This window comes from Anabrus simplex, chromosome 5 (genome assembly GCF_040414725.1).
Source record: "Anabrus simplex isolate iqAnaSimp1 chromosome 5, ASM4041472v1, whole genome shotgun sequence".
Classification (NCBI taxonomy): Eukaryota; Metazoa; Arthropoda; class Insecta; order Orthoptera; family Tettigoniidae; genus Anabrus; species Anabrus simplex.
In genome coordinates, this window is record NC_090269.1 from 446162649 (window position 1) to 446179061 (window position 16413).

Here is a 16413-nt window from a genome sequence, read left to right on the forward strand (position 1 = left end):
TATTATTAAGTAATTGATGTGTAGCGATGGCATATTCGTATGGATGAAAAGTACTATGAAACTGTAGTTACAAATGTATATACAACCCATAAGAGGTTCGTTTTTGAAGTGGTCGGTTTGTTCAAATCAAATTCTTCATTTGCAAATGAGGCCTCTACCTCGGTGGCAAATGATACAGAAAAATACATTATTCTCATCGGTTATGAAGACGAAAGGTATCCACGAAATGCCACTGTAATGTATGTCCCAAATGGAAAATAAAAATTCATTTTACTTAAATAAAGTGTAAAATCTGCGATAGGCCCAAATTAAGAAATACTACGAAATATTTTACGTGCAGGGAGACGTGGATACATATTTTACTACCTACAACTATTTTTTCTGCTGCGTCGCAGCACTTCCGTATGTGTTTTGTTTGTCTAACACTTTCGTGTGTGTTGTCCTTGCTCACTGAAGTTGTTTGAATTAATTAGGTGTCTTTTTCTTCATGTTACTCATTCCTTTGTTGCCTTAGCTCATTCATTAAGGCCCGATTGTATAAAACAGTTGATCCTAGATCAAGGCGTAAAACTGATTCTAGATCACGTTGATCCTCAAATTTGTGTTGTATAAACGTTGATCCGAGATCATTTTTCCTTAATCACGAATCAAAATTGATCCAATGATTTCCTTGGATCAAGCCTTGTGATCCGGATCAAGTAGTGTTCTTGTACCGGTATTGTAGGCCGCATTTATCAACGTGAAAAGAAGAGGGCTTTTGTAGTGCAAAATAGTGCCGTAACAATAATCACGGTAAGAAAAAGAAAAGATGTTCTGCATTTTTACCGGTATTTAATCTGATGAAGGGATTTTTATCGCGATCCTGTCTTTGAATTACAGATGTCCGACTTCTCCGATTTTTCTTCAGATGACGATAATGAAGAATTTCGGCGGTCTCTCCGAGTATTCCAAGAAAGAGGAAACCCATTATTAGAACTTAGCTACAAAGCTTTTAAGATGAGATTCCGTCTAACCAAACACACTGTTGAGGTTATGGAAGGTAGACTTCGAGACTCTCTAATGAGACGAACGAATAGAAACCAGCCACTTACTCCAATGTTCCAGATTCTATTGACTCTGCGATTTTACGCGACAGGGAGTTTTCAAATCGTAGTTAGTGATTTATTCAAAATTGATAAAGCTACGGTTTGTCGAGTCATCCATAAAATAACGCGAGAAATTGCTGCGTTGAGACCTCAGTTTATCAATATGCCGACTGACCAGAGAGAAGCAAGGAGAATCATGCGTAATTTCTATGACATAGCTCATTTTCCAGGAATTCTTGGTGCTATAGACTGTACACATGTGCCTATCATATCGCCAGGGGGTAACAACGCCGAAGTGTTCAGGAACAGGCACGGATGGTTCTCCTTGAATGTACAGGTTATATGTGATGCTAATCTGCGTTGTCTAGACATAGTAGCAAGGTGGCCTGGATCTGCACATGACAGTAATATATTCGATAACTCTAGAATTCATGCTCGGTTTGAGGCGGGGGAAATGCCCAAAGGATTTCTTCTCGGAGACAGTGTCTACCGTTGCTGCGAGTACCTTCTCACTCCAGTATTACACGAAGCGACACCTGCAGAGATGGCATATAACAGAGCTCATAAGAGATCGCGATCCACAATTGAAAGAACTTTCGGGCTAGTTAAAAGACGATTTCCCTGCTTGAAGATGGGTCTTCGAGTGAAATTGCTTCGGGTTCCTCCTATTATAGTGGCAACGTTTGTCCTACATAACATGGCCTTAGATTCCATAGATAGTGAACCTGAAGTAGAAGGAGATATTTTTGCAGGAAGAAGGGTTTTCGAGGAACTTCCTGTCTTCGAGGAAGCTGGGATGAATGGAGGAAATACTGCTGTTAGGAATGAAATAATTAACAACGTGTTCAGGTATGTTTTTAATATTTCTAAGTACTAACAAGACTGTACATTTGCTTTGGCTTTAGCCGTCGCTAGCTCATATTTTTAAATTTCCTGGTCTAGTTTGAGATTTTCCATTTTAATGGCGTGTTCTGCCTCTAGACATTCCAGTCTTCTCTTGTAGAAGTTGTCCCTTAAACTTCCCTCAGCTTCAGCTCTTCTCTTTTTAGGAGGTGAAGTTCGGCTGCTGGGGCCAGGACTGACATCTGTATCTGGTACTTGTTCCTAAAATCAGTCAGTCAGAATTGAAATACGAGAATGTGATGATAAAGAAGAAGAAGAAGAAGAACGGTCGTGCTGTAAAAGCTAGTCGAATAGTAATAAGGAACAGTTAAGCGTGTGAAAAGTATATTTGATTTATGACCGGTTTCTGGAATGACAGTTATCTATAGATGAGTAGTTATCAGTGACCGAACATGGTGATACATTTAAAATGAGTTTCCAAAACAACAGTTATCGGCTTATTCACAGTTATCTGCGCAAAGACTGGTAACTGCAGCTAGTGCTGTAGGTACCTCTATGCTAGAATTGATCACAGCAAATTAGTTTTGTAAACATTAGTGATAATGAACTGACTATACTATATTTACAGTCATTCATTCTAGTTTTAACGTGCTTGGGTGTGCTAGAGTTTACAATATTTCGGTCCGTAGGTTTACTTCCACGTTATCACTGGCTTAGTAACTGATTCCACCTGTATGGTGTCATCTGTCCCAGCTGTTTCGATTACAATCACCTCGGAGCATAACGCTCCTACTGTAGATAAATATTCTAACACGGGAAATGAATCGTCAAATAAACTGGAACTCAAATCAAACGGATTTTTACCAGGCTCAAATTGATATTTCAGTGCAACTATAATGTAAAAAATTTCTTTCATCAGGCTTTGAACCACGAGTCTCACCAACAGTTCGTGAACACCCAATCTGAAATTAGGGAGTATTTACCATTAGCATTTACATTTGTACTACATGATCTCTTAGGTACCGGTATGCACTTACTATAAGCCTGCTGAATAATAAATAGTCTACCGATTTTTGTTGCTTTTTTAATGTTACCGTATTATATCTTTTAACCGGTGACGTGAGGTCTGATAGACTCCCAATAAACATAGAACATCAGGACTTCTTTAATTAAAAATCTCGCAGGGAGCTGTAGTTTATGTTAGCTTCTTATCTGTGGACTTAACGTCAGCAGTTGCGAGAGTATTTTTGTCAAGGCATGTTGCGTGGTCAGTGTAAGTAAAACTTCTCAAGTGACTAGTCCGTTGCAGTTATAAGAAATACAAATCCTCAGTTCGAAGAGTACATTACGAAAATACTAATGAAAAATGTAGTGGTACCGGTATCTATTTTATTTTGGCTATTGAAAATTGCAGTTTGTAACGCTTTCGTATTGTTCAAGTTGTGCCGTGAAAGCCCAGAAGAAATGGAATTCTTGAAGAGTTTGGCATCTGATCAGGTGAAATTACATGCACTTTTTTTCATTTATATTATTATTGTTTACGCTTGTGTTCTGGATCAGAAAAAAGTGATCTGTTTGGTAATCGCGGTGTATTTCTATAATTTTAGTGACGAACGCAGCTAGGTGAAATTTAAGACTATATATGCGTGCTGTGAATATGAAAGAAGGGGAAATATAACTAGTTTTTGCGTTATTAGATCAGATATATTCTTATTATGAGAGATTATTACACGCTGAATCAGATTGATTGAAATGACTGTGTACATATTTGCCAACCAGTTCTCATTATAGGAAACTTCTGCTAGTAAAAGTAACTAGATATTACCAAAATTACCCTAAAAACATTTGCGTAGATACATCTATTGGAGGACGAGAAATACTTAACATGACAATATATGTACTGTTCATTACCAGGGCTTATTAATATGGATTTAAGTTTCCAGTTAACAGCGCAGTTAGTTACAAGCACATTTAGGTAACTCATAGGGAAATGTAGTGTACCAGAAACCGGCCATTATATCTAATATCTATCTGAATTAACACCCTTAAGTTTTTTGCAACATACAGTAGTCACGTAACTTGATACATTACCATGTTGTAAGAAACCCCACTGACAGCTATTTCCTCCACGAAAGCAACATATTGAGTTTGTGATTCGTTCACTGCAGTTTCCATTGCAAGTGCAGGATCCTCCACATCACATTCACGTACATCTAAATAATAAAATTAGACATTATGTACTTCCATAGTAAATGTGCACTGTATTTAGTTAATCTGTCATTCGTCAACAAGGGGTAGTTTGTAATTTTTTATTGGAGTTACCGATGACCGATTAATTAAGGTAAAGGGCTTATCGCAATATTTACTAGAACGAAAAACAAACTAACATCAGACATAGTCCTGTGTATCGGTAATTAATTTACAATGCCTTATGCTTGTGAAAAGCGTAGCTCTGTATGAGTCTACACTTCGAACATCCTGTACCAGTATTCCTAATTATTTATACCAGGATTTCAAGGTTAACTTACCAAAAGTAACTTCTTGGTGGAAGTTCGCATCGCAATCAGACTCGCAGGCTAGTGGAAGGAATTGGGGTTTTAATGCTGCTACGAGTTTCCGTCCAGCTTCATCCACCGTAGGTTGTACGAATGGACCTCCGCCTGTTTTATGAATGCTGACCTAGTAAGAATGTACAGTTGGTTAAGTACGATACTCCGAAGTCTCAACTAGTGATTAATACGCAAATATGTATTTCTTTACTTACTTTATCGTCTGCAGCAGACTTCTTTGATCGTCGTTTTACATTCTTGTAACATAACTGCAATGTTTTCCAATCCCGTCGCGCCACATTTGCGTGGGAATTGAAGTCTGAAGCTAGTGCTTTCCAGGCGTTTTCCTTCTCTTTCGTACTTACAGCATCAGTCTTTTTATTTTCAATCGTATTCTTATATTTAGTAACAACTAAATCAATCAACAACTCCTTTTCGTACGCTGTAAAATTCGGCGCTCGATTTCTTCGCTCATTGACATCCAAGTTCATGTCCATTTTTCAATCGGTGTTTGAGATCTGATTGACACCAAGATTGACACTACGTCACAGAGATTAAAACATGAAATAACGTGACTTTACTACCAACATACTCCTGATTAGTACGAATTTCCCACGCTGTTTACGACGTTGCCAAGCGAAATTCTACGATGACGGGTCAAAGTTGATCCGGATCATGAGATCCAAGATCAATGTTATACAACACAACGAGCAGCTTGGAAAGGATCATTTTCTGATCTCGAATCAAAATTGATCTCGGATCAGCTATGTTTATACAACTGGCCCTAAATGATATATGTATTGGTCCAGGGATCATGCTATTTTGCTATTTGAACTGCCCGCACTAGTCATATGGACGAAGATCGTGGCATTTCACAGATATCGTCCTCCCATTCGTCGGTGCACCTCAAGAAGGAAACAAAAGGCGGCACGAGCAGCGGAATACTACATAAAGGAGTTCTGTCTACTGCCCGTAGGTACATATACATATTTCTGTAGTAACGACGGTGTTTCTTAATTTAGCGCGGATTTTTCACTTTTTTGGTGTAAAAGCATCTACTGTATTATGCTCCACTTGGGACAAGTATTACAGTGACCTTTGGTCTTCATAACCAACAACTACCTTTTAAGCTAAAAAGAAAAGAAGACTCTTTTCCTAAAATACAGTTAAATACAATTTACATTAAGATTTTTTACAAATTCTACTCATAATATCTTCTGTACTTACACACACAATCAACTCATATACAGTATGTGGAATCACTTCAACAGATACTATAGACCTACACTATTGCTACATGATTTAAATGTCCACTGCTTTTTTTAAAAACTCATTCTGTACCTAATGTGCATAATGACGAATATAACCTCTAATGTGCCAGAACACCTCTGTTACTGCGTGCAGGAATTTTAAGTGAGCACAATTTAGGCTGCCTGAATGCTGTCATTGTATGACATGAGGTGTATAGTACTGTACTGTAATTGATATATACTAGATGCACTCGATACAACCTAATAAGCAAGTCAACATGGCTATGTGTAGTGCATGATCTCTGCTTATCCTGCAGATCCAACCTCGTATTTAGCCCCTGCTTATGAGTGGTATATTGCTTAGATATATTAAGTCTCTTAACTCATGTACGCATAATGCAGCCAAAAGAAACAGAATAGCTGCTTTCAAATAGAACTTTCGAAGTGTGCTGCAGCAGGCACCCAGTGTCACCAGCGCAGCCAACCTACCACTAGAGCCTCTCGTCTCACCTGTGATTTTACTGAATTGTCATCTCATCGGATCAGGAAGAACTGGAAGAAGAATTTGATTTCCAAATTCATTATTAAGGTGATCTGCTGGATGATGTTGATTAAAACAACCAGAGAAATGTCCTCTAGTTCAGTGTGTGAGACACAATTGCAAACAGGAAGTGTATTTCAAATTGACAGGTGTATTTACTACGCTGAACTCTGGCTTATTTTAGTCGTATTTCGAGTCTTTTTAGCATAACATTTAATGAACTAAATAAATTATTCTTTTTTTACTCAAAACTATAGTTATTTATCTCACCACTGAACTAATTTGGTTCTTTTGTTATTGACACTGCCGTATGAAAGGTGGCCGATGTATTTTTCACATTTCAGAATTTTTATATTTGTTTCAAATCATATTGTCCCCGTACTAGTTCTGCCGGTGAACAAGACACCCCAGGGGTGCTCAGTTCAACAGGACCGCTGACTTAAAAAATATGCAAGTGGCAGGATTGTCATAAGTTTCAGAAAATAAGAATGTTTTAAGTATAGAGAACATATCACACTTTTATTCAAAGAAAATAAAATATTTGCCACCCTGACATCTATGATAATGTAAATGATCACTACGTTCCGTTAATTACTATTGCACTTGATGTGACAAAAAAAAAATTACTAACAAATGGGATGGTACACGTAACTTAGTTTCCCTACCATTCTAACAGGGTGTTGAATATAACATTATTTTTTCTTCGTTTGAAAACATTCATTTAGTAATTTAAAGTTTAGTAAATTAGAAAAATGAGTTCTTGCGTAGAATTCCTCGAACAATCTGGAAAAATGCATTAATTTTAATAAAGTGTATAATAGAAAATATCCGAGATTAGTTAGTTTTACTACCTTGACAAAATATGAGTGAAATTCTGTTCATCAAAAAAATTTTAACATCTAAATGAAAATTTGAATTTGCCTTTGTTTTCTAAAAAGTTAATTCGAGACGTCGAGTATATCTGTTCACGTCTTCCCACTTATCTCCTCGTGAGAACTATTAATTATAATTATAATTATGAACAACATTTAGCATTACGACCCTTTGGAAAGATCAATAAATAGAAAAAAATATTTCCTCAACGTGGAAATCCTGTCCACACAATGAATTAACACCATCAAAGTTTCACACATCACCACAACACAAATGCACAGAAAATAAATGTCTTATCACTAGAAAATCTCTAAATCTACAACTACCTACTGTAAAATGCCAAAGAAAGAAATATCTACAATATTTACACGTCATCATCTGGTGTTAATCAATCTCACCACTCTTCCATTAGCTCGTTCCAACATGTTGAAAAGATAAAGTCTCCACGTTAGTACGAAATAAGACATCGAAAAGGGGGCATGCCTGGTTCCGAACTGTAACATTATCAGGGTATTCAATTGAGGATCTGTTCTCCAGACCTAAGGTCCTCCAGTAAGATTTACACGTACCATAAACTTAGAATTACTGACATTCATGAGCACTATTAAGATATTATCCTGAATTATGGAGTACATCGATCAACATGGACTTGTCCTTATCATCAGAAGACATTACTGTATTAACTACACCTCGTATAATCTCGAAGATTCCGTATTTCCATTATACCATGATCAACATAATGTATAAAATATCACTACATTAACACGTGAAAATTCAATTTCACAAAGACTCCTATTGTACGTACCAATTTCTCATAAACTACACGTACAGTACAACATCATAACAACGACTATAACTCATCATAACCACTTATCACACATGTGTAGTCATGAAAATTATAAGGACCTGTCATCGTCCCAAAACAAGTCTTATCCTCATTAAATTTGTCTTGATGATTAACTAATCCATTAGTTATCATATACCACAATGCATGTACTCTAAATGAATTCATGCACTCGATTCGGAATTAATATCCTGATGACATGCTATCGTAAATATGAGGTACGAGTAAAAGTCCAATTTACCATGAAAATGTTAAAAATATTGGGAAAATATCACCTCGATAAATTCATCTGACACAGATTAACTTACTAGCATAATGAAATTCGTACAGTAGGAAAGAATGGTTCCGAAAACACATGGATAACTTCAACTGATCCATCGTCTTCAAGCTCGACAGCACGTGGTCATGAATCAAGCAAGTATGCAAAATAATCTACAAGTCCTATCACACATCTAAGAAATAACCAGTGAAATACGGTGAAAAATAAATAAACTAGATATTATAGAACAAATCTAAAGAAAGATTAAGAGTAGAAATAAAGAGCTACATAGAACAGATATAAATAAGACGTAGTTGACTTAACTTATTTAGTTGTCTTCATCTCGAAGTCTGGGGTCCTCAATCCCACATTCTAAGGTGAAAGCCCCTGCATTTCGCCACTGCTGATGCTTGTCAATGCGCTTCGAACTTCATGATGAAATGTGTGGAGTCACTGGCACGAACTTCCATCTTCTGGCGATGATAATGTAGAGGTCCTCTTCCACGTTTACTCTCGTACGATTGCTAAAACTTGTACCAAATGTATTAAGAGAAATCCTGAGCACACATGTAATTTAGGATGAAAAGAACAAGTACATTAAAAGTTTATCTGCTATTTCGACGTCTGTTTATTGGACTAATTCAGGTCGTAGATTTACACAATTCGTAGAAAGCGTCGAACACAGGAATGAGTCCACTATCCCAGATGATCGTATTCTACTGACGTTCTGTGTTGAAGTCCGCTAGCGAAGTACACGAAGTGACTGCAGTGAGTAAACCAGGAACATGTGAGAACTTGTACTCTTATCACTTGCCTTAAATATCGTAGTTGCAGGAAGTGAAGTCAACTCAAGTACTGAATTCTTATGGGGTTTGATTAAATAATTTCACCTTCATTTTTTGCCGAAATACCGTTGACATCAAGTAAAAATTCAATTATTAATTTTATAATTCACGCGGGACATTATTAACACGGCTCAGTCAAATATGATTCATGTGTATCTTCTTAATTATGCGTATCACGCCGCCAAAGATCTTATAAATATTTTATTTATTATAAATCGATGTGATTGCAGATGAACATATTCTGGCTATTTTATCTCTCTTATCTTTTATTTTTATTATTTTTTCCCAGTCAGGGGGTAGCTGGCAGCGCATGTGGCCTAGGCCAGATGATAGAGAACCTGTTTCTGACTTGAAATTGCAGCAAGGTTTGAACTGTTGCCCCAATTATTTTTCAAGTTGAGCTGTGATGTGCGTGTGACCTCTTAGTATCAAGAACTTCACTGGCTGAAACCTGAAAAATGTTGTTAGTATCACATGTATTAATACAGAAACTCCTATATAGCAACTCTCCTGAGTACATTTACTTTAAATTTTCCATTTTGTTTCCTTCCATAATTGTAATACTCGAAATGCCGTACCTTTGCTATTTCTCTTCATTCTGCATCTATGTATAAGAGTTATTTTACTGTGAACTATTCCAGACTTTGAAATTTCCTACCAGACATTGATTCCTGCTGAGATTACCTGAAAGCTGTGCACTGTACAGCTGAGTGCATGAGTGTATATCACTTGTATGCGTAGACCGAGTTGATGATTGTGAAATATGTGCATTTATTTTGTGTGTTTGTTTGAGGAGTATTATTTCATATTGGTTAATGTACAGTGTACTGTTCTAATTTTATTATACATGTGAGAGTGTTAGTATAATGGAACTCTGATAGATTATACATTCATGTATCTGCAAATAACTGTAGTGGATGGGGTTAAGTGCAAGAGAGGACAAAGAGCCATAAATTTGCCACTTGAAAGAAGCAAATCAAGAATACTCTCACAAGGCAGAATGGAGACATGTTCCTACCAGTTGCAATCCAGCACATTTAATATCCAGAGGTGTTGCTCCAGGACAACTACGAGGTATGAACCTGTGGTGGCACAGACCATCCTGGTTAACTGAGCCCACTGAATTATGGCCAGACACAATATCGGCCCATTCAGAAGAGGAACTACTGGAGTCACGAAGCACACTTCCTGTAGTCATGTTGGTAGGTACAGATTGGGATGAACTTATGCTGAAGTACTCGTCACTGTCCCGACTGACTCGAGTTACTGCATATTGTTGGCGATTTGTTCACAGTATTGCAAATCCTCAAGACAAGAGGTTAGGGATATTAAATGCACAAGAGCTGCAGATAGCCTTGCACTCTTGTATCAAAATTCCACAACAAGTGTGTTATGCTCAAGAGATAGCCAGTCTCAACTCTAAATGCTGCATGGAGGAGTAAAATTACAGATTACATCATTTCTTAGATGATAAGGGAATGCTAAAGGTAGGAGGAAGACTAGTAAATTCAAAACTACCTTATGACACTAAGCACCAGCTTATCCTTCCTCCCCAGCATGCTCTCACAAACCTTGTTGTGATGGCAGAGCACATTAGGCTTTTACATGCAGGTGCTCAGTTAGTAATTGTATCATTAAGAGAAGGATTCTGGATTCCCACGGCTAATGCAGTTGTTCGTAGAGTCATCCACAAGTGCCTGACCTGTTTTAGATTCAAGGCGTCAACAGCTGAACAATTGATGAGACAGCTCCCTGTTACCAGAGTGCAACAGAGTCGCCCATTTCTTAATGTAGGAACGGATTATGCTGGTCCTTTCTTCGTCAAGAGGGGAAATGTAAGAAGCAAACAGACAACGAAGAGCTACATTGCATTGTTCATCTGTCTGGCTACCAAGGCTCTTCACCTGGAGGTGCTGAGTGACCTCTCTACTGAAGCCTTTATGGCAGCCTTGAGGAGATTCATAGCTCGACATGGGAAATGCTCCATTATCTATAGTGATAACGGGACTAACTTCATTGGTGCCAACAGAAGAATGCAGGATCTGCAAAAACTATTCCTTTCAACCAGCTTTTGTGAAGAGATAAGGAATTCATTAGCGATGGAAGGCATCACGTGGCACTTTATACCTCCCAGCTCTCCACACTTTGGCGGACTATGGGAAGCAGCTGTCAAGTCCATGAAGTTCCACTTGAGAAGAGTTGCGGGTAATGCGCTACTGACATTTGAGGAGCTATGTACACTTACTGCACAGATAGAAGCCTGTCTTAATTCTCGCCCCCTATCTGCCTTATCCAATGACCCCAGTGACCTTAATTATTTGTCACCTGCTCACTTCCTAATTGGTGCCCCCCTTACAAGCATTCCTGAGCCTGACATTACTGACCTGCCCATGAACAGATTGTCTCGATGGCAGCGTGTCCAGTCAATGCAGCAGCAGTTGTGGAAGAGGTGGTCTGCCGATTACCTGAACTCACTGCAGCAGAGGAAAAAATGGACCTGTCCCAAGGAGAATGTATCTACTGGAACAGTTGTTCTTCCTCTCTGTTGGAAGTTGGCTGTGGTGGAGACTGTTCACCCTAGGAAGAATGGACTTTCACGAGTGGCTACCATCAGAACAACCAGTGGTCTTTTTAAACGACCTGTTAACAAGTTAATTCCATTACCTATTGAGAACTAAACAGGATCGTGTGGCTAAACATAATGTGTTTCATGTAAATATTTGTTTCTTTGTTAATTTCAGAGTGTAATTATGGTGTTGTGTGTGATTTGAACTGAGAACTTATAGTGTGCTTAATTCATACTGCATAATAATGGATGAGGACACAGTCAACCTACTTAGTACCTTCTATTAACAGTGTGTAAATATTTTGTTGCTTGTGTTTCTGTTTTACTTATGTTTATGTATATATTTTGTTGAATGATCAACTCATTTTGGTTACTGAACATGAACTCTATATGTCAGTGCCTGTGTGAGACTTGAAAATTGAACTGAACTCTCATGAGGGCATATCAGGCAATTTATTTTGGTTGAATCATGGTGATTCAATGGTGAGGAGCATGTTCCGGCCTAGCTATGGCTAGACCACCTAGTTGCTCGCTACCACTTCCTAGGACAGATAGCAGCACCCTTCAGCACCCAGCTGGAAGTGGTGTGGATGGAAGGGGATGGGAGACTGTTATGCTTGGGTGCCTCGTGCGAGAGGTGACGGGAACATGTGACTGACTGTTATCAAGGGCATCTGCCCATCAATATTCAGTATTATGTATTATAATGTGTTATATAAGTGTCGTACGTGTAATAAATGTTGTTTTTTTAATCAAGTGAGTGTGACAACAAGAGGTTCCTTGTGATCAAATAAATACACCAACTGTCTTGGGACACTGTTCGTAAGGAACACCTAGAGCTGATACTCACTGAAGAAAAAGTTCTTAATATCACATACTTTGATAAATTATAAAAGTAATAATAGAAAACCGTTGTTCATCTCAAATATAGATACTCCTAAAGATATTTAGAATACATTAAAGTACGGCATTGACTGTATGGGAACGAAGATGGATGAGAGCTGATACAGAAATAACATGAAGGAAACTTCTGAAATGTGCTGCTATGTTGAACGTGATGTTGAAAATTCAGGTTGCAAATAAATAGATAGTAAATAATGTTGGTAAGAGGAGAAAGATTAGCAAAAATCCTGAAAGAGAGGTTGGTAACAAGCAAGTTGGGAGCACGCAGCTGTTAGCTTGCATTTGGGAGACGGTGGGTTTGAACCCCGCTGTTGGCAGCGTTGGATTTGCTTTCCGTGGTTCCCATTTTCACACCAGGCAAATGGCAAATGCCTTAATTAAGGCTATGGCAGTTTCTTTCACCCTCCTAGCCGTTCCCTACCCCATCGTCGACTTAAGACCTATCTGTGTCGGTGCGACATAAAGAATGAAAAATGTTTTTGGTAGGATGCATGCTGAGAAACCCAGGATTCTTACAGCTAACTTCAGAAAAGTATATGGGGTGGGGATTAAGTAAGGCATTGGTATACATTACAGTGGATGTGCAAATGCTTATGAAGAAATTAAGAAGGTTAGCACAGGATATGGTGACATGAACATCTGTATCAAACCAGTCTCTAGTGTTGGAGGGGCACTGGTAATATATTAGCATTGTCAGCAGTTTCTCACAAATGTGCCTATGATTCATTCATATTATGTTGGAAGTAAAAGCTATGAACCTGTGTGATTTGGATTCCATTCATAAATAGAGGTTGTGTGGCTGTGATAAAGTAATTGACAGTCATGGAAAGCTACAGGCTTGCTTCCGTGCTTGGTTAGTCCATGAACTTGTAGCCCAAACGATGATGATGATGGTGATGATATATTTTCTGTTCCTTGTTTCAGTAGAAAATTAGTGGAAGTAATAAATACTTCAGGTGCTGTGTGAAATGGACCAGAAAGTTGAGATCAAGGAAGAACCGGCCTTGTTTGATGAAAAAGCAAGTACATCATACGTAAGTATCCTTCCAGATTAATTTATAATGACTAGAATTTAATTCATGTTTAACTATTCTGTGTTAATATATATTGGAACTGAACTCCTTAATATCCTACTCTTTTAATTAGTGAACATTCGGGGTTATTCTAGGTGATTCAGAATAGTAAACAAACTCTCCAACTAGCACTTCTACAAGTGTTTCATAGTTTTCTCCTTCCATTGCTGGACACATGTAGGGCAGCTAATAGCGCTAACAATTACGACATGATACAATGCTTGTTGGTTCATTTCCATTTTTTAAGTTTAACATTGATGGTAAAATACTGAATTGATTGTGGATGAATAAAATTTATTTGGTCAGCTGTTGAGATATGGGCCAATCTCTCATCTGATGCCCATTTGTGTATTACGTAGATATAGACACTAAGGAGGTGCTCCATGTGGTTACCATCCATCCTTACACATGCTTCAGACACTCTTGTCAGTGAATCATGAACTCTTGGGGTCATACATGCACTCAGATTTGGTTGCGTGAATTGTTAAGGCCCCTGTAACACGTATGTTATGGATAGGTTGGTCTTACACCCATGTATGTAGTGTTCCCATTGGCAGAAATTGAAAGGATTCAGGGCAGGTGAATGGGGAGACTCTGCTACTGGCATCTACTCAACTAATCATTCACCCATGAAATGTTTGGTTTAGATGCTGTTGCATAAGGTACAGAACTTGAATTATTAGCCTATCGTGCATGAAATACATCTGTTATCTTTCTGCAATGGTGAAGTTCCCCAATAGAGCTGCCAATTCATTGTAGGTATGGAAAATGGTGATACTCGGTACCTGTTAAAGTTTGTGGTAAAATGTGTTGTCTTACGGGCCTATCACCCACGATAACTGCCGACAGTTGATACTGAAGCAAACCTAAAGCTATATCTCCATGATTGCTCAAGAATTTACATCTGCCTGCACGGATGTGTTCTGGTAAATTAATGTGCCATCTCTTGTGAATCCTGCAACTTCAGTAAATAAAATGCTGTCTGGGAACAGTGCATCTTCAGTGTCCTAGCTAGGAACCAGTGGCAGAACTGTAATGTCGACATACACTCATGCTTAGAAATTAAGGATTATGCTGATACATGGTGGAACAGCGGTATGGTGGGCGGATTACGGTTTTAAATCACCTCGGGGTATGACCATGTGTTGCATTTGACCTGCATTCGTCGCACGGTCGTGCTGGCAGCAGTCCAAATATGCAGAGGTATGTTGGTGCATGTCAGAGTACGGTGCAGCGAGTAAGTGTGCAGATCTGTACAAAGGTGAAAAATGAGAGTATCCTCCTATTCAATACATCATATATTCCATCATTAGACGGAGTAAACAAATTCAAACATGTTATGGCTCGTTTGAGCCATCTTCAGTGAGAAATGAGGGGGGTTGAAATAATTTATATAATATAAGCTTAAAAAAATGCAAAAAAAACATAATGAAGGAGCAAATGAAAAAACAAACAAAAGAGAGCCTACACAGAAACAAAATAGCACAAACATACAATATTTACATTAATATGCAGAGCCAAAAACAACTCACTTAAGTTAACACAGTTTTTAGTTTCAATTCTTATTTTAAATGAACACCTGTTTCACTGAATTTTGTTGCAGTGAGTTGTTTTTTGCCCTGCATATTGATGTAAATATTGTATACTTGTGCTAATTTTGTTTCCGTCTAGGCTCTCTTTTGTTTGTTTTTTAATTTGTTCCTTCAGTATGTTTTTTGGCATTTCTTAACTTATATTATGTAAATTATTTCAACCCCCATCATTTTTCACTGAAGATGGCCCAAACAAGCCAAAACATGTTTTTATTTGTTTACTCCGTCCAATGATGGAATATATGATGTATTGAATAGGAGGATACTCTCATTTTTCACCTTTGTAAAGTGAAAACCATCAATACAGAATGATTGTAATATCTTGTAATAAGCGTGCAGATGTTTTCAGACGTGCTAATGGTGACTGTGTGATGAAAATGGCTCAACGAACACATATTGATGACGTTATGTGGGGTAGAATAATAGGGCGACTGGAGGCTGGTCAAACACAGCAGGTCGTAGCACGGGCCCTCAATGTTCCACAAGGTGTGATCTCAAGATTATGGCAAAGATTCCAGCAGACAGGAAACGTGTCCAGGCGCTACAGTATGGGACGTCCGCAGTGTACAACACCACAAGAAGACTGATATCTCACCATCAGTGCCCGCAGACAGCCACGGAGAACTGCAGATAGCCTTGCTCGGGACCTTGCCACAGCCACTGGAACAGTTGTCTCCAGACACACCGTTCACAGACGACTGAACAGACATTGTTTATTCGCCCGGAGACCTGCAAGGTGCATTCCACTGATCCCTGTTCACAGGAGAACCCATAAAGCCTGGTGTCAAGAACACAGTACATGCTCATTGGAACAGCGGTCTCAGGTTATGTTCATAGACGAGTCCATGTTTACTCTGAACAGTGATTCTCGCCGGGTGCTCATCTGGCGTGAACCAGGAAGCAGACACCAACCCCGTAATGTCCTTGAAAGTGACGTGTATGGAGGTAGTGGTTTGATGGTGTGGGGTGGGATTATGATTGGTGTACAGACACCCCTGCATGTCTTTGACAGAGGAAATGTAATAGGTCAGGTGTATTGGGACGTCATTTTGCACCAGTCTGTCCATCTTTTCAGGGGTGCAGTGGGTCCCACCTTACTCTTGACGGATGATAACGCATGGCCCCACCGTGATGCCATCGTGTAGGAGTACCGTGAAACAGAAGATATCCAGCGAATAGAGTGGCCTGCC